The sequence below is a fragment of the Natator depressus genome, chromosome 3 (assembly GCF_965152275.1).
Source record: "Natator depressus isolate rNatDep1 chromosome 3, rNatDep2.hap1, whole genome shotgun sequence".
In the NCBI taxonomy this organism is placed as follows: domain Eukaryota; kingdom Metazoa; phylum Chordata; order Testudines; family Cheloniidae; genus Natator; species Natator depressus.
Genome location: NC_134236.1, coordinates 33,615,970 through 33,642,544, shown reverse-complemented (window position 1 = coordinate 33,642,544; position 26,575 = coordinate 33,615,970). Strand labels below are relative to the sequence as shown.

At 42.4% G+C, this 26,575-nt stretch overlaps 1 long non-coding RNA gene across 2 annotated transcripts in view; it reads left to right on the top strand.

The window, feature by feature from the left end:
* The window catches only part of LOC141983805 (uncharacterized), a 132,652-nt gene that overhangs the window by 20,575 nt on the left and 85,502 nt on the right, over positions 1-26,575 (top strand). For both annotated transcript variants that reach the window (XR_012638516.1, XR_012638515.1), the window contains exon 3: positions 18,305-18,440. This is a non-coding gene — a long non-coding RNA (uncharacterized LOC141983805). The remainder of the gene's footprint in view (positions 1-18,304; positions 18,441-26,575) is intronic.

Sequence of the window (26,575 nt, the reverse complement as noted above, 5' to 3'; positions counted from 1 at the left end):
AATCCAGTACTAGGTACTAACAATGTTTTTAAACTAACAAAAACTAATCCTCATGCTACACCTGTACTATTGTGAGGGGGTATACCGTCCGTGCACAGGAAAAGCAAGGGTTAAAGAACAGTTCTTGGCCCAAGAGGCCATGCTCCCTAACCCCTGCTGGGTATGCTTCCAGTGGAGGGAGCATTTACAAGGGAGCAGCTCAGCTCCATCTGGGCTGACTGAGGAGATGAGCGGTTGTGTGCCACGGCCTGTCGCCAGTCAGCCACCAGGACTCTAAACCGCTAGGGGTCAAGCCTCTTAGCTGCACACCAGGGAGCCAGCCGAATGCAGGAGCCAGATGGGATGGCTTGCTGTTGTCAGCTGTGGAGCTGCTGGAAACAAAGCAGAAAGGACACAAGAGAGACCCCACATCCAACCCTAGAGATGATGCCAGAGCAACTGGGACTAGGGTAGGAAGTGACCCATGGAACATGGTTGGGCCTGGGACAACCAGACAACCCCTGACAACTAAATACTAAAAGTATATACAATTAGATGGATTGAGTCGCAAAAGGCACAAGAGAAAGTGAATATTGCTAGCAGTTCCATCTCACAGCTATGGGTGTTAAGAAGGAACTAAAGGATGGTCACCCCCATTCTGCCTTTTATGGCCTAGGGTGGGAAGCATGAGGATAGAAAGGTCACAGGCATGGTCCCAATATATACCAATGGCCAAAAGATTCTTGTTAGGAACCAGGACGTAGGTGATCTGGCCTAATGGTCAGAGTGAAAGTCAGAGTCAGCACTTGAGCCAAAGATCAGAGTCAGGAGTCTGAGCCAATGGGTAGAAGCAAGCTGTAGTGGCAGGAACCAGAGACAAGGCAAGGATCAGGCACAGAGCAGGACCAAAACAGAAACTAGCAACAGGAGCAGAACGGGAATAGGGTTGCATGCAGATTGCAGGAGGCAGGTAAAGAGCGGGATCCAATGCAGCAGAAACAGGGAGCCTGCACTGTTGCTCAGACAAGCCACCTGGGTCACTTCCTGGCTTAAGTAGTGGGTATGAGCCAATCTGATGCCCCAGACTCTGGGTCACCCCAATAGAACTTCCTGTGGGGCCTGATCTTCCAAGATGAAGACAGACAAAGCAGCCCCTTGGTGGCAATGAGGCAGTGTCATAAGCTTCTAGTCCTACTGCCCTGGGTTCTAGATTCACAAAAACTGAGGACCTGTGCCCTCAGATCCTTACAATCCTGATCTTGAGTGTATGAGGTCCATGTGCACCAGAAGTGAAATACGGACAAGCACTCAAAAGAAGAGTAATTGGATTTCTACTACTGCCTTTTTGATTCCATCTGCTTTGAACTGGAATTTCCAATGTCAAAGAGGCCATTGACTGAAAGAGTCATATTCCTTTTTAATTTGTGTTGATCAGTGATTCAAGAAACCACACTAACTCCTGATATTCCTGCTGGGAAACATATTGTGAACTAAATATGCATGGCCTTATGTCTTCAAAATATGTTAAAAGAACTTGATTAAACTATCAACTCCAAGAAGTAACTAATTATGTGTCTTTTGTGTATAAACCGCTATTACTAAGTGACAGAGAGAACCAGTAAGAAATCTTCTCCCATGCTCTTTTGGAGATGCTTGTTTACTTGCTCATTCACAATTCAAGACCTTTGGGGCTATCTGGGCTAACATCCGGTTCTTATTAGAGAATTCTATAGGTGATGGCCAGGCCAGCCACTCATTGGGCTGACACTTGGGAAGCAAGATAATCCCTGTCCTGTATCTACTTCAGATCACATTTTCCTCCCTTATTTTTGCCTCTTTCCCTCCTATTTTGTCCTTTCTCCAACTGATTGCCCTCATTATTTCCTTTGTCCTTTTTAGGTGGTTGTATGTCATAATTAATTTCTTCTCCCCAGAAATTTACCCCATTCTTTGAGTTGTGGTGAATCCCACCTTCCAGCACCACTTGTTTGTATATTAGCTTTAATTCTATTTTTGTTTTATGTTGTTATTACTATTATGCAATATTTAGATCACAGCAGTACCCAGGGAACCCAGTGTCCTAGACAGTGTACACATATATAAAGAGACGTGGTCAGTGTCCTAAGGATTTTGCTTAAGTGAACAGTAGCTAATCTACATTTAGAATTTTACACATGTTGGGCCACATCCTGAGGTTTTGACTTTTGGGGCATTTAACTGGGTAAAAATTGAAAAAGACGCACAGGATTTGATCCACAGAATGTTGTATGCATTGTAATTGTAGCATTAATAAATTACTACTCCCCCATATATAAATTCTAATGTAAGTGTAAATATTTTTTGTGTAAGAACTGAAAGGAATGGCAGAGCTATATTTTCCTTCTTCTTGTCCTGTTAAGATCTGGAACTGTGCTAAAGAGATCAAAGGGACCCAGCTCTGGTGAACAGGGTGTGGTCATAAAAGTTTGTTCAGTGTTATGGAAGATTTTCCAGCAGTGGGCTTGTGCAAGCTATGTTTGGTGTTGTTGAATTATGGTAAAAGTTTAATAAATGCTCCAGTTCTAAACAGTAACTTGGTCTGAGAATGTAACATAGTCAGATCCTGATATTCTTTCTACTTCTCTGATAGTGGAGTTCCCATATTTTGTATTTTTAGGCTATCTCTTGCATTATTATTCTCATTTTTTATATTTTCCTTTATAATTTACTTAACTTTCCCACTGGACCATTAGATGATGATTGCTTTAGACTATTAATATTTATTGCTTTAGACTATTTGGTGGTCAGTTACAACCATTTTATAAAATAGTCTACTTATATTACATATAATGTATTCAGTCTTTTTTCTGTCCATATTCTGTCAGAGGGCAAATTATCAATACTTGTATAAAAAGTTGTGAAAATAAGAAAGATATATTCAGAAGATATCAAGTATAGGTCATATATGTGAGAAGAGATGTAAGAGGGAAAAAAGTCACTCATCTCACATTTAGTGAGATGGGAAATATTTGTCAGTTCTAATCTGAACTTTAAATATATAATAATTATGATTCATTGCATTTATACAGCTCCTTCTACCCTAGGATCTCAGAACACTTTACAAACATCGGTGAACTAAGCCTCCCAACACCAAAAAAAATTAAGTAAGCGAATGTACTCCTTGCTTAACGTTGTAGTTATGTTCCTGAAAAATGTGTCTTTAAGCGAAACGATGTTAAGCAAATCCAATTTCCCCATAATAATAAATGTAAATAGGGTGGGTTAGGTTCCAGGGAAATTTTTTTCACCAGACAAGACTATATATATATATATATATATATATATATATACACACACACACAGTATAAGTTTTAAACAAACAATTTAATACTGTACACAGCAATGATGATTGTGAAGCTTCGTTGAGGTGGTGGAGTCAGAGGGTGGAAGAGGACAGCTCCCAGACTGCTGCGCTGGGCATCGCAACATGGGGAGTAGATGGCCAGCCCTCTGTGGAGAAAGAGGTGGTTAGGGACTATTTAGAAAAGCTGGACGTGCACAAGTCCATGGGGCCGGACGAGTTGCATCCGAGAGTGCTAAAGGAATTGGCGGATGTGATTGCAGAGCCATTGGCCATTATCTTTGAAAACTCGTGGTGAACGGGGGAAGTCCCGGATGACTGGAAAAAGGCTAATGTAGTGCCAATCTTTAAAAAAGGGAAGAAGGAGGATCCTGGGAACTACAGGCCAGTCAGCCTCACCTCAGTCCCCGGAAAAATCATGGAGCAGGTCCTCAAGGAATCAATCCTGAAGCACTTACATGAGAGGAAAGTGATCAGGAACAGTCAGCATGGATTCACCAAGGGTAGGTCATGCCTGACTAAAAATCTAATCGCCTTCTATGATGAGATTACTGGTTCTGTGGATGAAGGGAAAGCAGTGGATGTATTGTTTCTTGACTTTAGCAAAGCTTTTGGCACGGTCTCCCACAGTATTCTTGCCAGCAAGTTAAAGAAGTATGGGCTGGATGAATGCACTACAAGGTGGGTAGAAAGTTGGCTAGATTGTCGGGCTCAATGGGTAGTGATCAATGGCTCCATGTCTAGTTGGCAGCCGGTGTCAAGTGGAGTGCCCCAGGGGTCGGTCCTGGGGCCGGTTTTGTTCAATATCTTCATAAATGATCTGGAGGATGGTGTGGATTGCACTCTCAGCAAATTTGCAGATGATACTAAACTGGGAGGAGTGGTAGATACGTTGGAGGGCAGAGATAGGATACAGAGGGACCTAGACAAATTGGAGGATTGGGCCAAAAGAAACCTGATGAGGTTCACTAAGGATAAGTGCAGGGTCCTGCACTTAGGACGGAAGAACCCAATGCACAGCTACAGACTAGGGACCGAATGGCTAGGCAGCAGTTCTGCGGAAAAGGACCTAGGGGTTACAGTGGACGAGAAGCTGGATATGAGTCAGCAGTGTGCCCTTGTTGCCAAGAAGGCCAATGGCATTTTGGGATGTATAAGTAGGGGCATAGCGAGCAGATCGAGGGACGTGATCATTCCCCTCTATTCGACATTGGTGAGGCCTCATCTGGAGTACTGTGTCCAGTTTTGGGCCCCACACTACAAGAAGGATGTGGATAAATTGGAGAGAGTCCAGCGAAGGGCAACAAAAATGATTAGGGGTCTGGAACACATGACTTATGAGGAGAGGCTGAGGGAACTGGGATTGTTTAGTCTGCAGAAGAGAAGAATGAGGGGGGATTTGATAGCTGCTTTCAACTACCTGAGAGGTGGTTCCAGAGAGGATGGTTCTAGACTATTCTCAGTGGTAGAAGATGAAAGGACAAGGAGTAATGGTCTCAAGTTGCAGTGGGGGAGGTTTAGGTTGGATATTAGGAAAAACTTTTTCACTAGGAGGGTGGTGAAACACTGGAATGCATTACCTAGGGAGGTGGTAGAATCTCCTTCCTTGGGAGTCTTTAAGGTCAGGCTTGACAAAGCCTTGGCTGGGATGATTTGATTGGGGATTGGTCCTGCTTTGAGCAGGGGGTTGGACTAGATGACCTCCTGAGGTCCCTTCCAACCCTGATATTCTATGATTCTATGATTCTAAGAGGGTGGGATATTTCCCAGGGAATGCCTTGCTGCTAAATGATGAACTAGCACTCAGCTGAGCCCTCAAGGATTAACACGTTGTTCATGTAGCCTCCCAGTCTACAAGGCAGTACGAATGGAGGGAGGGAAGATAGCATGGGCAGACAGAGACACACACCCTATGTGTGAGAGAGAGAGAAATGCGCATTGCCCCTTTAAGTACGCTGACTCCACTAAGTACATTTCCTTTTTAAGTAGATCAGCAAGTTGAGACAGCAGCTGCTGCCAGCAAGCTCCCTCCATCCTGAGCTCTGTCGTGTGTGTGTCCCCAGCTCTATGGAGATGGAGTAAGCGGGGGACAGGAGCAGGGGGGAGGGGAACACCCTGACATTAGCCCCCTTCTTACCCCCCCACACCCCGCACAGGAGGCTCCTGGGAGCAGCTCCAAGGCAGAGGGGCAGGAGCAGCAAATGGCAGTGGAGGAGGGACAGCTGAACTGCTGGCAATTGATAGCCTGCTGGGTGGCTGCCGCACAGAAAACTTAGGGGAGCAGGTCGCTGATAAGGGAGGCTGCCGGTCCACCCTGGTTCTAAGTCCCCACCAGCTCCCTCCAATGGCTGCTCTTTCTGCAACCAGTGGACAAAGCAGGCGGCTGCTAAACAATGTTATAAGGGAGCATTGCACAACTTTAAACAAGCATGTTCTCTAATTGATCAATGAAACAACGTTAACCAGGACGACTTTAAGTGAGGAGTTACAGTACTGTTTAGGCTGGCACTATTTGCATGAAATAGCCCCATTGGCAGGTGTTGATTCCTAGTGAAATAGTTAAGTGATTTATGCTTATTTGCCAAGGCAGTTGGCTCATTACCCCACCTAGGATTAAAGAAGATGGGAGTGACACTCTGGGGCTAGGAGTGATTGAGGTGTGCATTAAGAGTGACTAAATTGAGAGGTAGGAAACGTATGAGTACTGTGTAGAATGTCTGAGCTGACCTTTATCTTACCTCTACTGTTTTATTTAATTGTAATTCATTTTATTGTTAATAAAGTAAAAGATCAAGAAGGAGTGAGTTATATTGATTGGACTATGCTGTAGAGCAGGGTGGGATAGGCACCTGCTCAAAGTAATATTGTCTCTGTTTTAAAGATTAGGAAACTGAAGCACAGAGAGCGTTACGTAGCAAGTGAGTGCTAGGGCTGGGAATAGGAACCTGAATAATATGTGAATCCCTAATCATGAGACTACACTTCCTCTTTCTAGATTTCTATCTTGAGATTTCTTGAGTTAAAAGTACATATTCGAATTGTGTTGTTAACTTTTCGTGGAGTAGCACAACAGAGCTTCCAGCATGCTCTCTCAAAACTGTTTCTACATTTTAACCTTTTAAATTATCCTTATTATTGTGTTTTCCTCTTTCATTGCCAATGCCCTGAAGTTGTCCCCTGGACTGATTAAAACATTATTCCATTATAAACATGATTCACGGGGTTTTAAATAATAATTCATAGCCACCTCACCATCATCACCACCACCACCAGCAGCAGCAATAATTAATGCCACAATTTAACCACTCCAGTGTGAGGAAGAGGAGAAGGCCACTATGAAATTACAAAGCTTAATCAATGGATTAGTTCCATTAAGAGTTTCCTTTTAAAAAGCAGCCAGATACCTTTACTAGAGACTATTCTAATACTGGATTCTAATATCTTCCCCTACACAACACACACATACACAAGCTCTTTCCAACTCTCAAAATGAATCATAAAAACATGTTTGCAAATTTAAAAGAGATAAGTGAAAAAGCCAATAAATAAAATAGATTTCAGAGAGAAAGGGAGATATAGCACCCTCACTGTGAGTGCTACTTGAAGGACAATTGTAGCCAGTTGAGAAAAGTATCCCAAGAAGGCCAGCCAGTTTTGTTTGTTATTTTTGGAGAGATGGAAAAAGTCACATACTGGAGCAGTGCTAGTGTATGTCTTTCTGAGCAGCTGCTTCTTTCTGGTTTATTTCATGGCCCTAATGTTAAGTTACACTTACTTCCATGGAAATATAGTCTTGTGGTTCAGGGAAGGCACTCAGTCAGAACTGCTGGGTTCTATTCATAGCTTTGCTTCCTATTCATGGTGTGACCTTGAACAAGTCAGTCTCTAAAATTAATACAACTTCCTTACCTACTTTAAAGGTATTACAAAGCTTAGGGCTTGATCCTGCTCTCATTCAAGTCAGTTGGAGACTTCAATAGGAGCATGAATGACCATTTAGATCAGGGATCTCAAACTCAAATTACCAGGAGGGCCGCATGAAGACTAATACATTGGCCTGAGGGCCGCATCACTGACACTGCCCTGCCCCGCTGCCTCTGGCCGTGCCCCCACACCACCCCTTCCATGAAGCCCCGCCCCTGCCCTGCCTCTTCCCACCCCTTTCCTGCCCCCATTCCAACCTCTTCCCCAAATCCCCGCTCCTGCCCCGCCTCTTCTCCGCGGCTTCCCCTCCTCCCCCGTCCCTCCTGGAAACTGCTAAGTGCCGCCAAACAGCTGTTTGGCAGTGGGAAGTGCCTGGAGGTAGATAGAGGAGCGGGGACAAGGTGCTCAGGGGGACGGTGGGGGAGGGGAGTTGGCGGCCATAGGAAATAACTGGGGGAGGGGCATGGGGAGCTTGGTGGGCCGCAGCAAATAGCTCCGCTGGCTGCATGTTTGAGACCCCTGATTTAGATAGTTAATATTTATAAAGTGCTTGGAGATTCTTAGGTGACAGATATTATCATTTATTATTTGTATTTCTGTAGCACCTAGGGGCATTAGTCATGGAACACTGGTTGGACCTGATTCTGCTGTACAAACACAAAGCAAAAAGATGGTCCCTGCCCCAAGGGGCATACAATCTAAGTATAAGACAAGAGACAACAGATGGGGGAGTACAAGTAAACAATGAGACAGTATTGGTCAGCATGCCAGGCAGCATCTCTGCACATAAGCAGCCTAACTATTGTCAAGCTTTTGTAGGCAACATGGCAAAGAAGAGCTTTGAGGAGATATTTGGAGGAGTATAATGGGGTAGCTTTGCGGATGTTTACAAGGAGCCCCTACTGAACATGTGGGCAGCATGGGAGAAAGCATGAAAGTGTCTGAAAATTTAACAAGTGGGTGGTAGAGTCCGGCATCGTGAGCCAATCAGCTCGATAGTGAATGAGAGATGATTGGTAGGATGGGAATTGGGTATGAAGGGCTGTGAAAGACAAGGCAAGCAGCTTGTGTTTGATGCAATAGAGCAGGGGGATTCAGTGGAGGGATTCAAAGAGAGGGGTAACATGGAAAGCAACAGGTTGGGAAAATTATCTTAGCAGAAGAAGTATCCAGAATGGATGTGAGTGAGACAAGACGGCATTTGTCAAGGCCAGAAGGAAGAATGTTGCAGTAATCCAACCAGGAGATGATTGAAGTTTGAATGGGTTTTAGCTGTGTGGATGGATAGGAAAGGCCATATCTTAGAGGTGTTATGCAAGTGTTATATAACTGCAATTAATATTATAATATGACCAGCAGGCACCTTAATTCACTTTTAAACATTTGTGTGTTTGTAGGATTAGGACCTAAATTTTGATTTTAATGGATTATTCAAACATAAAGTTAAGCACATTCTTAGTGTGTATACTCCTCTTGGGGGGTGAGGGGGGAGGCTTAATGCGAACTATAATATATGCTGTCACTGAGAGGAGAAAATACTTCTTAGAAGGGTACAATTATTATAAAATACATTATTAAGGGTGAAGATGTTAAATGCTTGAATCATCAAAAATATCCAGAGGATATCAATGGAATAATAGAGACAAGCAGAGAATATTAAATACTGATCATTCAAGCATTCTTAGACATCAGCTTTTTCAAATTAATTGTCTTAATATAATTATGTCCTTCAGTGGTATTAAACAAGTTAGCTAATGTTGAAAAATAACTTAGGTGACATACTTCATAGTAATTTTTCACACTGTAATTTGTTTCTGTTACCAGTAATTTCTATTAAAACCATTTCTAGTCATGTAGCTAATTTGTAGTTCTAGTTACTTAGAACTTTCTTTAATAATATTTAAATCTTGATCGTGGTCCCATCAAAACGAATAGGAGAATTACCATTGGCTTCAATAGGAGCAGGATTGAAACCTTCCAATGAAGCATTCACATTTTCTGGGGACTTGCTGAGTAGGATACAGATAAGAGACCCTAAAAATGAACAGAACGAAAATACAAGGGCTGTCAAGCGATTAAAAAAATTAATCGTGAGATTAAAAAAATTAATTGTGCGATTAATCGCGCTGTTAAACAATAATAGAATACCATTTATTTAAATATTTTGGATGTTTTCTACATTTTCAAATATATTGATTTCAATTACAACACAGAATACAAAGTGTACAGTACTCATTTTATATTTATTTTTGATTACAAGTATTTGCACAGTAAAAAAACAAAAGAAATAGTATTTTTCAATTCACCTAATACCAGTACTGTAGTACAATCTCTTCATCATGAAAGTTGAACTTACAAATGTAGAATTATGTACAAAAAAACTGCATTCAAAAATAAAACAATGTAAAATTTTAGAGCCTGCCAGTCCATTCAATCCTTCTTCTTGTTCAGGCAATCACTCGGATAAACAAGTTTAGTTACATTTGCAGGAGATAATGCTGCCCGCTTCTTGTTTACATCACCAGAAAGTGAGAACAAGCATTTGTTTACGTCCCCAGAAAGTGAGAACCACCATTCCAGGGGACATGCATCCATTCTGATGACAGTTCTGCTCGATAACAATCCAAAGTGGTGTGGACTGACACATGTTCCTTTTCATTATCTGAGTCAGATGCCACCAGCAAAAGGTTGATTTTTCTTTTTTGGTGGTTCGGGTTTTGTAGTTTCTGCATCAGAGTGTTGCTCTTTTAAGACTTCGGAAAGCATGCTCCACATTTCGTCCCTCTCAGATTTTGGAAGGGACTCCAGATTCTTAAACCTTGGGAAGTGCTGTAGCTATCTTTAGAAATATCACATTTGTACCTTCTTTGCGTTTTGTGAAATCTGCAATGAAAGTGTTCTTAAAATGAACAACGTGTGCTGGGTCATCATCCGAGACTGCTACAACATGAAATATATGGCAGAATGCAGGTAAAACAGAGCAGGGAACATACAATTCTCCCCCAAGGTGTTCAGTCAAAATTTTAATTAATGCATTATTTTTTAAAGAGCGTCATCAGCATGGAAGCATGTCCTCTGGAATGGTGACCTAAGCATGAAGGGGCATACGAATGTTTAGCATATCTAGCATGTAAATACCTTGCAGTGCCGGCTACAAAAGTGCCATGCAAATGCCTGTTCTCACTTTCTGGTAAATAAGAAGAGGGCAGTATTATCTCCTGTAAACTTAAACAAACTTGTTTGTCTTAGCGATTGGCTGAACAAGAAGTAGGATTGAGAGGACTTGTAGGTGCTGAAGTTTTACATTGTTTTGTTTTTGAGTGCAGTTATGTAACAAAAAAAAATCTACATCTGTGAGTTGTACTTTCACGAAAAAGAGATTGCACTACAGTACTTGTATGAGGTGAATTGAAAAATACTATTTCTCACGTTTATCATTTTTACAGTGCAAATATTGGTAATCAAAAATAATATATACTTTGATTTCAATTACAACACAGAATACAATATATATGAAAATGTATAAAAACATCCAAAATATTTAATAAATTTCAATTGGTATTCTACTGCTTAACAGTGCAATTAAAACTGTGATTAATTTTTTTAATCGTGATTAATTTTTTTGAGTTAATTGCGTGAGTTAACTGCGATTAATCGACAGCCCTAGAAAATACCAGTCATTCCTGTATCACCATAGCACCTACATTAAACAGTAGTTTGTAATGTTTTTTTTTAATACTGGGAAGACATGATGAAGGTAGATCTCTATTGGTAGTATATTTATCTCCAGTGGTATCCTTGAGGCTGCTACTGGAAAAGCATGATTGTTTTCTAGCTTAAGATGTCCTGATGTTACCATCAAGTTCTAGTTTGAAGAAGCACTTGGATACCTACTTGGAAGGACAATCAAATGAATTCAGGTGCTTCAGATCATTGGCTCTCAGTCCAGTTAAACCTTATATGTTAACAAATCAAGGCTCTGATTCTACAAAGATTTATTCATATGCTTAACTCTAGCATGTAAGCAGTCCCATTGAGCTTAAAGGAACTATTTACGTGCTTGAAATTAAGGATATGTGTAAGTCTTTCAAAAATTGGGGTCCAAGTCTGTATGAATTATTTGCAGCCAGGAAAAATACTAAAATTTGTATGTAGTATGTTCACCAAAGGTCTCATGAACAGTGCTTATCAGAGACTTTGTGTGAGGAGGCAAATTTTCTAAGACCTATGAGGTCTTTTAGTACTAGCAATAGTAGTGTCGTGCACATTAAGATCCGATGGCTAGAAAGATACACTGAAAAAACTTCCCTGTTTCATTTGCAAAGAGTGAAGCTGAATGCAGATTAAGTTGAACAAGTTAAACTTTATTAAACCCTGTACACTGTTCTATCCATGCAGATGAGATGCTTTGAGCCTATCTCCACACGTTCCCTGTTTTCCTGGTGTCCTATCAATAACAGCCGTTCCAGGGAACATCTGCCCTCTGAGTCCAGTTCCACTGATCATGATACATCTTCCTTAGTTCATAAACACACTTTTTAATATAAACATTAAAAACAAATAATTGATTCCCAGACCCCTACTCCATGTTCCCTCAGCCAGAGGTTGGTAGCACATAGCCTCAACAGTCGACCACATTGCAAGTGACCTATCTGTCTCCACTCTAGCAAATGATCTCTCTGTGGAGTCTCCTCCTTCCCTGTGGGGTTGGTGTCCAGATAGTGCTGTCTCTCTGTTCTGTGATGATCTCTGTAGGCTCTCGCTGGGTGTTGCGTCTGCTGGTTTGTAAATGTAGTGTGTACTGTTCTTTTGGATCACTAGTCCCTCTTGCATAATCACTGCATATTACATGGTTGCCACTGTACCCCTCACTATTCCTTTAGTCCACTCCTTCTGGTCTCTCTCTAACAGCTGGATCCTCACAGGAGTGTGTCTCCAGGGCCATTGGGTCCCTGATTGACCTGTTGTACTCTAGTGCCTACCTCTCTTATTGATTGTTGGCAGTCTCCTCTCAGCAGTGTTACTATTCTTCAGGCTGCAACAGGTCTCCCCCTCATTGGTAGCAAGGTTTTGGTCCTTTGTCCCATCAGTGTCTATGCCGGACTGTTTTGGCACCCGTGTGATGTGGTGTGCCATTTTGCCAAAACTGCTTACAAGGAGTCTGAACCAGAAGAAACAGCCTTGTGAAACAGTCTTAGTTGTTTTCACGGCTGATTCCACCTTACCATTACTCTGTGGGTATGATGGGGATGAAATGTGTTTGTCAAATTCCCATTTACAAACAAATTTCTTGAATTCCCACAAGGCAAATTGGGGTCTGTTGTTAATGAATACAGTGTCCAGAGTGCCATCTGTCACAAAGTGGGCCTTCAGTTTGCCAATCACTGATTTGTAGGGCCCTACCAAATTCATGGTCCATTTTGGTCAATTTCACGGTCATAGGATTTTTTAAATCGTACATTTCATGATTTCAGAAATTTAAGTCTGAAATTTCACAGTATTGTAATTATAAGGGGTCCCAAAAACGAGTTGGGGGCCCTCAACATTATTGCGGGGGGGGGGGGAGGTTGCACTACCGCTACCCTTACTTCTGTGCTGCTGCTGGTGGTGGCGCTGCCTTCAGAGCTGGGTATCCAGCAAACAGCCACCGCTCTCCGGCCACCCAGCTCTGAAGGCAGTGCAGAAATAAGGGTAGCAATACCATGACCCACCCCCCCCAAAATAACCTTTCAAACTCTCGACAACCCTCTTTTGGCTCAGGACTCCCAGTTTGAGAAATGCTGGTCTCACCCTGCCATGAAATCTGTATAGTATAGGTAATAGCACACAAAAGACAAGACTTCATGGGGGAGACCAGACTTCATGGTCCATGACATGTTTTTCATGGCTGGGAATTTGGTAGGGCCTTACTTATGTGCTTGTTGTTTCAGGCAGGGTATCGACCTCCAAGAAATTTAAATAGTAATCCACTGTAATCAAATACTGCTTTTTCTTGAAGGTAAATAAGTCCATGCCTACCTTTTCCCATGATTGGATGAGCAGCTCATGTGGCAACAGAGTCTCTTTTTGGTGGGAGTTAACACATGACCAGCAGGAGTCACACCCCTATATCAAGGAGCAGAGTTGTGTATTCTTTCCTAGCTAAACACAATCTTGAGCACATCTAAGACATCTGTCAATGTCCAAGTGTGAGGCATGTATTTTTTGTATGACATCCTTACATAATGAGTCGGGGGCAACAGCTTTCTGTCCTTGAAATATGATTCCATCCTGAATGATCAGCTCATCTTTAATTTGAAAATATGGTTCTGCCCCTACTGTAACTGGTTTTTGTCTTCTGACCATCCTACTAATATTGCTGTCTTTGCCTACATTTGGATGTCCTTTCCTTTTATATCCATCAGCTTCACTGTTGAAACTGCAATTAGGCAGTCCTTCCAGCACTTGGGTGAGTCTTCTTTGGAACATCTCTGGTGCTGGGTTTATGCCCATCAGCATGTGCAACCATCTGTAGTGACCAAATGGTGTTGCTCAGGTTGTCAACGTGATGGTCTTTGTCCAGGCTTATGTGCCAAAACTCATTCCTCACATCACAGATCTTAAAGATTCTGATAACATAAGAAATTGTGGGCAGTGGATAGTAGCATCTTTTCAATGCCCACTTCAGTGGCTTTGGGTCTATGTAGATGTGTAATTTGCCTGATGTCTTCTGTATCACCCCATGCTGCTTACCAAAGCTATACTGGCCTCTAGAAGTGCTATGATATCTCTGGTCTGCAGATTTTCAAGCTCCTTGCATAATGGATTATGTAGTGCCACGGGAATTTTCCGTCATGATAAGCACATAGGTTCCACTGTGGGGGTCGACTTTCATTTCCAGCTTTTCCTTCAAGGCACCTATCACCTTTGAAAATATCCCCACACTCTTTTAAAGTTGTCTTTATTGTCCATGGGACTTCCCCCCTTTTACTACTTGTACTGCAGCTATTAAATTCTGACACTGCACACTGATCAGATCCATGGCTTGTGTGGCTGTATTCCTCATAAGGGGGTTGTGCTTACCATCCACCACAACAAACTTCAGTTTGTGCCATCTGTTATTTTTTGTGTTAGTTTCTATGAGGTCACATTTTCCTGTGGGCTGCATTTTGCTTTCATTGTACATTGCACCTGCTGTTTGTAATGGGCATGTTAGAGTCCAATTCACCCTGAGGAATCATTTTGCAGAAGGATCCACCTGAAATAACACAGGGCATTTCCCCATTAACGTTGTTGCATACACAGAGATATTGTCCCTTATTGTCTCCTGTCTCAACAGCCTGGACCTGATATGCTCACAGACTCAAGGAGGGAGTTGTGATGTCATCGCAGCTGTCTGATGAGCCTTCCCCCTTTTATACAAGCCTGACTGAACCATTTTAGCAGTGTGTGCAAGAGCTGAAGAAGGTCCCAGAAAGGTTCGAAGTGCCACATTCCTTGCAGTGCTGTCCTACTGCAGGACACTTTTCCCCCCCTCAAACTGTTTCCCACAGTAAATGCCTCTCACTACGGATATGGAACCTTGGTCACGTTTTCTCCATTTGTTCTCCTTTGTTGTGCACTTCTGGGTGTGTTGTGCCTCCTCTGGCTTTCATCCTTTCTCTTAAGGTTTCTACTGCGTACACATGCGTAAGCATCTATTTAATGTGAGATCACCTTCCTGGATCAGTTGCTCCCACAGGGGCTATCCCCAGTGTTGCCCTGTCCCAAATTAGGGGGTCTGTCAAATCCTCAGAATTGCAGTTTTCTTCTGGTTTGAGGAGCAATAGGTTCCCAGGGCTCCTAGGACTGCAGTAAGGGTTGAGGCAGCAGTGCGCTTCAGAGTAGTGCAGATCTCTCTGCCTTGTCCCCAGTAAGGTAAAATAATATTTTTACTTTCCTGCTGTTATCGTTCTCCTGCATGGCCAGGTCTATGTACAGCTCCAGCTCCTCCTTCCACTGGGTCTGTCACTGGGCTAGGTTTGTAAAAATCCAGAGTTCCAAGGGGCTTCAGACCAAGTTCCATGGCTCATGCTGCCAGCTGCTGCACTACAGAGAACTTACAGCTCACATGCTGCCACCACAGCTCATTTGCAAAGAGTGAAGCTAAAATGCAGGTCAAGTTGAACAAATGAAACTTTATTAAACCCTGTGCATTGCTCTGTCCATGTCACTGAGTTGCCTCCAGCCTGACTCCCCACATTCCTGTTCCCTTGGTGTCCCCTCACTAACAGCCCCTCCAATTCCAGTCATTATGATACATCTGTGTAGATAGATAAGGCCCAAGATTGTGGGTGTTCTATGTTATGACAATTGATGTTCTCTACTCTACAGGGGGTAATTGGTGTTAACTGATTGATTTAATTATATATAATTAAATTAATTGATTAATTAAATTAAGTGATTGATTACATTGATTCTTTTCCAGAAATATGGAATGGCTGCCCTATGAGGAGAGATTAATAAGACTGGGACTTTTCAGCTTGGGAAAGAGATGACTAAGGGGGGATATGATAGAGGTCTATAAAATCATGACTGGTGTGGAGAAAGTAAATAAGGAAGTGTTATTTACTCCTTCTCATAACATAAAAACTAGGGGCCACCAAATGAAATTAATAGGGAGCAGGTTTAAAACAAACAAAAGGAAGTATTTTTTCACACAACGCACAGTCAACCTGTGGAACTCCTTGCCAGAGGATGTTGTGAAGGCCAAGACTATAACAGGGTTAAAAAAAAAAAACTAGATAAGTTCAAGGAGGATAGGTCCATCAATGGCTATTAGTTAGGATGGGCAGGGATGGCGTCCTTAGTCTCTGTTTGCCAGAAGCTGAGAATGGGCGACAGGGGATGGATCACTTGATGATGACCTGTTCTGTTCATTCCCTCTCAGGCACCTGGCATCGGCCACTATCAGAAGACAGGATACTGGGCTAGATGGACCTTTGGTCTGACCCAGTATGGCCATTCTTATGTTCTAACATGATAAAATCCAGTGGACAAAGATATAAAATTCTTTTTTTGTATCTCAGTCATATCTTAGTAGTTTTCCAAGCATGTTCTTTGAGTTTGTGTTGCTCAGGACCTAAAACTAATATTTTATAGTAGATTCTTTGTGTACTCTAAGCACTTGTCAAGTGATACAAAGATTGTCAGTCTAAATAATGTTGTAATTAACTGAAATAATGTAATCAAGACATTGGTGTACAAAGTGAATTGGAACAGATTTGGAACAGAGATAAGGACAGTCTGAAATTAGTGTTTCTTTGAGTCACCTATGGCTAAAGCTATATACACGATATGAAACTATGCAAAGATATAAAGTTTGGGATTAACCCTTCCATTAGTGCACAAAATATTTATAAAAGTTACTAACTTCAAACAACATTAGAAGTTATGCACATAAGCTTCCCAAGGATTAAGCTGACACATGGCAGTTCTGAATTGTCTGACTTGACCGATTAACCTTTTTCACATGGCTTTTTTGACTTATGACTGAACTGTTATTTTTCTAACTTGGATTTTTTCTACAGTAACTCCTTGCTTAACATTATGTTCCTGAAAAATGCGACTTTAAGCGAAACAATGTTAAGCGGAAGGGGCAGGGACTCGGGCAGAAGGGGCAGGTGCTTGGGTGGAATGGACAGGGCTGGGGGTCAGCCTCCCCCAGCCAGCCCTTCAGCACTGCCTGACTTGCACCACCCAGGGCTGCGGCGGCAATTTAAAGGGCCCGGGGCTCTGGCTGCTGCTGCGGTAGCAATGGCAGCCACGAACCCCGGGCCCTTTTCAATCACTGGGCTCTGGTGCAGCAGCCCCTTTTACCCCCCCCCCCCATGGCAGCGCTTTAACATTGGCTGTGTACGGGCCAGTACAGGCAGCCACTTCTTACTGGTATGCTGTACTGACCTGTACCGGCCCACTTTCACCTCTGGGCTCCGGGCTTCAGTCTTGCACGCCTCCGCCTAGGAGCCAGACCTGCTGGCCACTTTCTGTACCCCAAACCCCTCATCCCCAGCCCCACCCCAAAGCCCCCACCCCCAGCCCAGAGCTGTGACCCCCTCTCACACCCCAAACCCATGTCCCAGGCCTGAGCCCCCTCCCCAAAACATGAAGCCCCCTGCTGCACACCAAACCCCTCATCCCTGGACCCACCCTGGATCCTGCACCCCCAACCCAGAGCCTTGACTCCCTCCTGCACCCCACCCTCTGCCCCAGCCCTGAGCCCCTTTCCCCCCCGAAACCCCTCATCCCCAGCTCCGTTGGGTCACGGGCATCAACAATTCTCTTCAACTGGGTCACCAGAAAAAAAGTTTGAAAACCACTGATCTAGTTGATCTCCCATCAACACATGATTTTTCCCTAGTACGCATTTATTCATGTTCTGCCTTGCTATTTATCCTGTGCACTAATATCCTTCCTTCTCCTCTTTCAGATCCTTCCTTGATTATTTTTTTTCCATGAAGCTTCTTGTGTTTTCCCAGGTTATATATTCCAGGTCCTTGTGCTTGTGTATCATTGTTCCATGTAATATTTTCAAAGTCAATTAACGAATACGTGATCAATAATCATGTTTCATTAAAATGTAAATAACTTGTGAAAAACCCTTTCAATTATGGGGAGGTTTATTATTGTGCAAATAAAATAGAAGTAAAATATAGATCATCAGAAAGAATAGTGCCCAAGAAAGATTTTGCACAAAATTGAATGTTCTCGAACAGATTTTATGCTGCTCCAGTACATTCAGGAAATGCATTGATTAATTCTAATAGATATATTGTGCTGCCTACTCAAATGGATGCTCTAACAGTAGTGAAAAGGTTAATATGTTATGGTCCCTGGTAATAGGAGTGTATAGTACTTAAACAAAAATAAGATGCAGATAACACTATCATCTAGCTAACAGAGTAATGATGGCTAATTAATTAGAGTTTCTATCTTTTCATGATGTTATGGTATCCCTTATGCTGAATTTTAAATAAAAATCTTTTGGTTTTAGTAATATGTATAAACTGCATTCAGACACTGAACATTTTCTCTCTTCCCTAGAGCCACTGTACTCACCAGCCAAGACCTTCAGCTTGAGAGTCCTCTGCCCTTCAAATGACCTTGCAGTAGGTGTGATACAATCACCACTGCAGACAACAGCTGGGTACTTTGTGGCTTTAGACAGCAGCCCCAACAGGTGAGCTAAAAGAGGGAAGCTTAGTGGCAAAGTTGTTAGGATCTTGCTAAGATTTTCTCATCTAGGAGTCTCAACAGCTCTTGACACTGTTCACACATATTTTAGTTATATGTATCTGGTCAATAATACATCCGTGAACATATTTTAAAGATTTGGGGTTTTGTGGGGTTTTGTCCTTGCATGTGTTCATTTCTCATTCTTGAACAGTGAGTTTCCTCAGTCCAAATTGCAGCTTTAGGGTTACCATAAAGTGTGGTGTTAGCAATATCAAATGCTGAAACCAGGTCTGACCTTTCTGATTGGCCTAGAGACATGCCAATCACCAAGATGCTGTCCGGCCATGATGGATCAGAAATCACCAGTATGGAGTCATGGCTCTTTTATGCATATAAGTAAGAGCATAGATGTTTTTTCAGATACCACATTGGTGGGCTCTGTATAGTGACTATTGGCTGTGAAATAGCACTAAGATTTACAATTATATGTTCTGTAATATGTTGTTGTTGACCTGCAACCGTAAGAGTTAACGTTTGAAAAGCAGAGAGTTGGGACACTGAAATCAAAATAATATACTAAAGGATTTATTGCTAAAGTTGAGCAGGCCATGGGTAATGGATTTTAATTATAGTGCTAGTGAGCTCACCCTGGTCACTTAATTAAGCAGTAAAACATGACCGGCAATGCATTGTTGGGGGATTATTGCATGCCTTTGGTAAACTGTAAAACAAAACCAAAGGCTTTCAACTATACAAGAAGTGCAATAATCCCCCAGAAATACACTGCCTGTCATGTCTTATTGGTACTTAAGAAAGTAATGGAATTTGTTTTAAGAAGCAAGGAAGATGGGGCTGGGGAAAAACAGAATCCCGGATTTAGTGGGGATTGCTAATGCTTATGTGTTTGTTTTTATTGCCCCTCAAATCTACATTTCTGTCCAGAATTCTGAACCTGTTTCCTATTAACGACAGTTGCGTGATTCTTTTCACCCCAGAATCACTACTTGGCAAACATGAATTAAACTTTACAGTACCCATTCAAAGCACTGTGACAGAAAAGACAGATCTTTGGGTACCCCCAGTAGGGACTCTGAAGCTTCTGGCCCTATGAAGAGGCTCTGTTGGGTTAGACCTCGGGTCTCAAACACACGGCCCCCGGGGCCGCATGCAGCCCATGGAGTTATTTGCTGCGGCCCACCAAGCTCCCCACCCCCTGGAGTTATTTCCTGCTGCCGCCAAGCTCCCCTCACCTGCCCCCCTCCCCCACAGCACACGGTGTTCCCACTCCTCTGCCTACCTCCAGGTGCTTCCTGCTGCAAAACAGCTGTTTGGTGGCACTTAGCACTTTCCAGGAGGGAGGCGGGAGGAGTGGGGAGCCATGGACTCAGGGGAGGAGGCGGAGAAGAGGCGGGCAGGGGCAGGGATTTGGGGAAGGGATGGGAATAGGGGCAGGGAGGAGGTGGAGTTGGGGTGGGGACTTTGGGGAAGGGTTTGGAATGGGGGCAGAGGTGGGGGCGGGCTTTTGTATTTTTATATGTAAAGGTGTCAGTGATGCGGCCCTCAGACCAATGTACTAGTCTTCATGTGGCCCTCATGGTAATTTGTGTTTGAGATCCCTGGGTTAGACAATAGCCTGGAATTTCAGGAGTTAATGTCCCGCCTGGTTGGAGAGGCCATGCAGAGTGTACTTCCAGCTAGAGGTAAATTAGGTGGATCTCAGCCTGTTTAGGCCAGGTCTGTATTACAAATTTTGGAAGACATAGCTATGTCGGTCAAGGGTGTGATGAGGTGTAATTCATGATGGACATAGCTGTGCCGACAAAAGCTCCTAATGTACTAACTTATATCACTGGGTGAGGATGGAATACGCTGTGCCAGAAAAAATGGAGTTTTGCCTGTATAAGCTGTGTCCACACTAGGAGTGCTTTGCCAGTATAGTATACCTGTATAGCTATACTGACAAAGCCTTCCAAGTGTAGGCCTGACTTTAGCCTCAATCTCTTCAGAGAAGGTTGTGTTGCTTTCAGAAGAGAGACAAATACAAAGGTTGTGCTGGCCAAAGATAGAGAGCTCTGGGGAAAAACAGAAACTACTTTACTTTTTTCTATATTTTTGAGCTTACTACTTCTTACACTGTATGGAAGAAATATAGCTAGAGATTTTTGCCAAACTCGTGTCAGTCTGAGTTTTAAACCAAAACCTTGGCAATAAAACCCCAGCCTACAGATGGCTCACCTGAGCCTCTAGTGAATTTCTCTCTTCAGCCCTACTACAAGCATTTAAGTCTCATTAGGCCATACTCAGTCTTCAGTATTTAAACTATACTACTGTGCCTCAGCTAGTCCCCAATTAATCGGTGTCAAAGGTGGAAGATTTGGTGGCAGCTGCGTGAGTCATAAGGGACAGTGCTATGTTTACAGACCATGCCCACTCAGCACAGCCTCCTCCAGGGACTAGTTTCAAGTATATTGACATAGTGGAAATGTAGGTAACCAAGGGCAGAACCTGTATGATGGCAAGTTGTAGTGAATGAATATATAATAAAGTGACAATAGACCTTATGTGTGCAGTCTCTCCACAGTGTATAGAAAACAGTAGGAAAGCCTACTGTCTGTGGCCTATAAAAATCTAAGGTCCAACTTACCCCCTTCCTAGAGTTTGGATTTGTTGGTCATTAACAATAGATCATAAAACTCATCCCTAACTTTATCTCCAAGTCTACCTATTTCTAGTAATCCTCTGATGAGAGACTCACATCATTATATCCTGGTGGAGTTAAATTGTACCTGCCACAAGGAATGCTCAGAGTTACTGTGCAGCTTTACTCAAGATTCCCATGCCTGTTAACATGGTTGATCAAAAGAAGAGCCCTGCATCTTAGCTGCCCTCTTATACTTTTGTTAGGATCAGATGACCTGGGAGGACTGGCTCTGATTCTAACCTTGAAATGGAATGCTAAACTTTATGTGACGCATGACCAGAAAGGGTTAAGCAGCTTGCAGGCTGATTGACCCAGAGTCAACCTTTAAGGACATATTGGTAGATAATGTTTGTGTTTTTGTGTGTTTACATATATATTGTTAGAGGTTAACAATGTAATTGATCAGTCCCTCTCTATGCTGTATTTGTTAATTCAGGTTTCAGAGTAGCAGTCGTGTTAGTCTGTATTCGCAAAAAGAAAGGGAGTACTTGTGGCACCTTAGAGACTAACAAATTTATTTGAGCATAAGCTTTTGTGAGCTACAGTGTGCTGGCTTGGTAAATCTAAGTATTGGAATATCCACCAGCTTTGGGAATTGTCTGCCCCATTCTTTGCAGTTCACCCAAATTGAGTAACCTCAGTGAGGTTCCCTGGGACTCCAGTCACACTTCATTACACTGTTCAGCCATTAGATCACACTTTGTGTAAAATACCTTATTTAAATGAACCTCAACTGTACCTGACAAAGCATTAAAGACTCTTATGATGAACACGTCCAGTGTGTATAATCAAGCTCTGTAGCCACTCCGTATCTGGTACAGAAGAACATGGTATCAGGAGTCAACTAAGAACAGAAACAGAAGGAAATCAGCAGGAAAGGTTGCAGACAAAAGGAACAGCAACAAATGTTACAGGATCTCATCAACATGCCACTCTTCAGTGCCCCAGACAACTTCAGCTTTGACAAATCTTCCCAATGGACAAAATGGAAGCAGTATTTTGCATGATTTCGAATTGCAAACAAACTCCACAAGAAACTGGAAATATGTAGGTATCTTCTCTAATTTATGCTACGGGGAAACAGGCAGAGCATATCTTTAAATCCTTTCACTTTATTGAAGACAGTCACAAAGATGCCTTTGAAATGGTTCTGAGATTATGTTTGATATATACTTTATATCTCAGAGAAATATTTTTTATGAAAGAGCATGTTTTCACCAGAGAATTCAAGAACCAGGGGAAAATGTTGAATGTTTTATAAGAGTTCTGCATACATTGGCTGAAAACTGATTTTGGGGAAGGCAAAATATGAAAATATCAGAGACAGGCTGGTTATTGGGTTAACAGATAAAAATCCTTTACAGCAGCTATAACCGTCAGAATTAGTCAAACAACAGAACAAAAGGCAGGAGCAAACTGAAACCCCTGAAGCAAGGAGAGAGAAATCCCAGGCTAAGAGGGACAAATTCCCGCCTACATGCACAAGTTGTGGGAAAAAGGCATATCCCAAGAGATGGTACATGTCCAGCCAGAGGCACATGGTATAATACATGCATGAAATGTGGACATTTTGCAGTTGTTTGCCTCACCAAAGCAGTCAGGGAGTTGACTCATATTACTGACAACAAGAGCCATTGTTTCTGAGATCTATCACTTGTGGTGATCTGGAGCCTGCCAAGAGAGTAAAACTGAATATTAATTGCAAGACTGTTGATTTTAAAATTGACTCAGGAGCTAACATTGTGGGGAGTTATGTCAAGTCTGCCTGGTAGGTGCCAGCAGAGACACACACGGAAAACCCCCAAACCACAAGCTTGCAAGTGTTCACTGACAGAGACAGCCAAATGCTCAATAACAACCCCTTATATGGCAACAATGGTCATGAGCGAGGGTAAACATAGACAGGGACAGGGAATTTAGCAGGGAAATTAGAGGGCAATTATTGGGCTGAGACCAGAACTGCCCACCTGGAGAGGGGGAGGGCTGATGATTACAATAAAGGGGAAACACAAAAGGATCTCAGTGCTTACTCCTCGGGATGTGGGGGAGGTGAACGGTGGTACAGCTATGCTGCTGCAGGGTGTAGTTGAGCTTCTGCTACAGTAAACCAAGCCATAACTGAAGACTCCAGTCTCAGTGTGTTCCTGTGTGTGTCCATTGGTCATGTCTGAAGACCTAGGATACCCCAACAAACATCACAGTCATCTCAGAAGGGGCTTTACAATCACCTTCAACCCCTCCCAGAGCTGAGGTCACTTGACACAGCTCTGATTAGCCGTGGAGGTATTCTGAACTGCATGGGCCAGCTCACCACAGAAACAGCTTACGCTCTGAATGCATAGCTTTTGTCTTTGTGATCAAAGGACCACAGACCAACAGCCTTTTCAGCCACTGCGTGGCAGACGTCATGGGCCTAGTGAAAAACTTGGAACATTTGGTGATATTGGACTTTTGAAAGGAGATCCAGTACAAATGCTGATCTATATAGTGTATACACACCTCCCAGGATTCCTGTCCCATTATTCCATAAAGTGGAAATTGAGTTGAAGAGAATGGAACAGATTGTCATAATTGATAAAATCTGAGCCAACAGCATGGTTTGCCCCAATGGTACCAATTACAAAATAAAATGGGAAAATATTTATCTGTACGTCTCTCTTAAGAGACTTAATGAAACAATTGTGAGAGAAAAATATATCCTCCCAAAACTGGATGACTTCCTCCCCAAAGTGAAAGGAGCTACAGCAGGGGTAGGCAACCTATGGCATGTGTGCCGAAGGCAGCAAGCGAGCTGATTTTCAGTGGCACTCACGCTGTCTGGGCCCTGGCCGCTGGTCCGGGGGGCTCTGCATTTTAATTTAATTTTAAATGAAGCTTCTTAACATTTTAAAAACCTTTTTTACTTTACATACAACAATTGTTTAATTACATATTATAGACTTATAGAAAGAGACCTTCTAAAAATGTTAAAATGTATTACTGGCACATGAAACCTTAAATTACAGTGAAAAAAGGAAGACTCGGCACACCACTTCTGAAAGGTTGTCGACCCCTCAGCTACAGAATTCTCCAGGCTAGATGCCTCAAGCAGATTCTGCCAAATTCCTGTAGCCAAATAAAGTGCTAAACTGACAACATTTACCACGCCCTTTGGGAGATTTTGCTTTCAAAGATTACCTTTTGGGATTGCCAGTGCACTTGAAGTTTTCCCAAGAAAGATGACAGAATTGTTAAATAACACAAATGTTGTTGTAGTTTTCATGGATGATGTTCTGATATATGGATCTTCAATGGAAGAACACAACAAAACCCTCAACAAAGTCCTAAGCCTAATCTATCTAGACTGAAGCTAAACAAGGAAAAATGTGTTTTCTGCCTACCCCAAATCGTGTTTTTGGGACAGACAATAAACAAAGAGGGAATCAGTCCTAGCCCTGGGAACGTAGAAGCAATTTGAGGATTGCACCAACTAATGTCCCAGAACTGAAATATATACTGGGAATGGTAAATTACGTTGGTTGATACCTACAAGACTTTTTTACAGTGACAAAACCACTGACTTAACTGTTAAAGGTCAACACATATTCGCTATGTGGGCCAAATCAAGAAACTGCCTTCAAAAAGCTAAAAGAAATTATCTCAGTAGCTCCAGTTTTCAAGTACTATGATATGAACAAACTCAGAACTGTCAGTGTGAATGCAAGCAGCTGTAGCCTAGGTGGTGTAATGTTGCAAGACTATGGCTCTGAGTGGAGGCCAGTTGCATTTTGTTATCTCACACTTACAGAAGCAGAAAAACAATATGCACAGATTGAAAAGGAGTGCCTGGCAAGTGTACGAGCATGAGAGAACTGTTACAGATATCTGTGTGGATTGGATTTGTTTACACTAATAACAGACCATAAACTGCTTTTAACCCTCATCAACAAAAAAGACCTGGATCCAGCACCACTGAGAGGCCAACATCTATTGATAAGGTTAATGTGATTAAACCCAATTGCCAAATTATATGTTCTTCGGAAAAATCTGGTAGTAGCAGACATTCTGTCACAGAACCCAGCATTGCATTCAACTACCTGTGTGGTCAAAGATGACATAAAGGTGCACGTGGATGCTGTGGACATGTACAGACCAGTGTCCAAAAAGAGACTACTCCAACTACAAAAAGCAACCTCAAGAGACATTCAACTTCAGGAAGTTCTAAGTTACATTGGGACGTCTGGCCCAAGTATCTAAAGGTCACTAATGAAGGGACAAGAGACTTTTTTGCAGTGCGTGAACAAGGTAGTGAACCAAATAGACTCATGATTAAAGGCAATTGCATCATAATTTCAAACAAAATGAAAGGAGAAGTCATAAACCTCATCCATGAAGGACATCGTGGATTAACTAAATAAATGCTGCGAATGAGGCAACCAGTCCGTGTGGTGGCCGGGCATCAGTAAAGACATAAAGAATAAAGTATCTGCATGTGGAAATTGCAGAACTAACAGACCAACATAATACAAAGAACCTTTAATAACAACACTTCTGTCATACAAATCTTGGAAGAGACTAGTTGCAGATTTATGTGAATTCAGAAGACATCATTACCTGGTCGTCGTGAACTGTTTTTCCAGGTATATAGAAATAATGTACTTGAAAGACATAACGTCTCTGTGTAATCGAGAAACTGAAGTGCATTTTTGCTCACGTCAGTATTTCAGAACAACTAGTGATGAGCAATGAACCACAATTCACTGCAGCAGAATTTAAGCCATCCAAACAATAAGCCCACATTATCCACAAGCCAACTGAGAGGCTGAGAGAGCTGTTTAGACAATCAAGAAAATGCTACAGCAGGAAGATCCTGACCTTGCTCTTCTGAGTTACAGATCAACACCAATAGCAGCTACTGGATATAGTCCAGCACAACTCCTTATGGGAAGAATTCATAACTACTGTTCCAACTTTGGAAAAGAGCCTATTTTCAAGGTGGCCAGACATGAAGAGAGAGCCAAATTGGATGAAACAGCTAAAAGAGCTCAGGAACACTTTTACAACAAACATCATTCATAGAACTGCCAGGCCTAGAACCTGGTGACTCTGTTCATGTCAAATTGGATGGAGAAAAAGGGTGGACAACTCCAGGTACCGTAAAAAAAAAAAAAAAAAAATCAGCACCCAGATCATTTGTGATTGAGACCGACAGTGGAGAGAGTTCAACAGAAACCATCAACATCTACAGTTTCTTCCTCAGAACAATCAATGTAGCAAACTCTCTACAGATGTCAGATGCAGAACAAGAAGATGACAACTCAGGGATTCCAAACCAACCACAGCCACTTGTTGCAATTAACGGACAGCCAGATGACCAAGTTGTTATGCATTCGAGTCATGTAACTAGAAAACCAGTACAATTCAGAGACACATAACAGACTGATCTGTACTTAACTTCA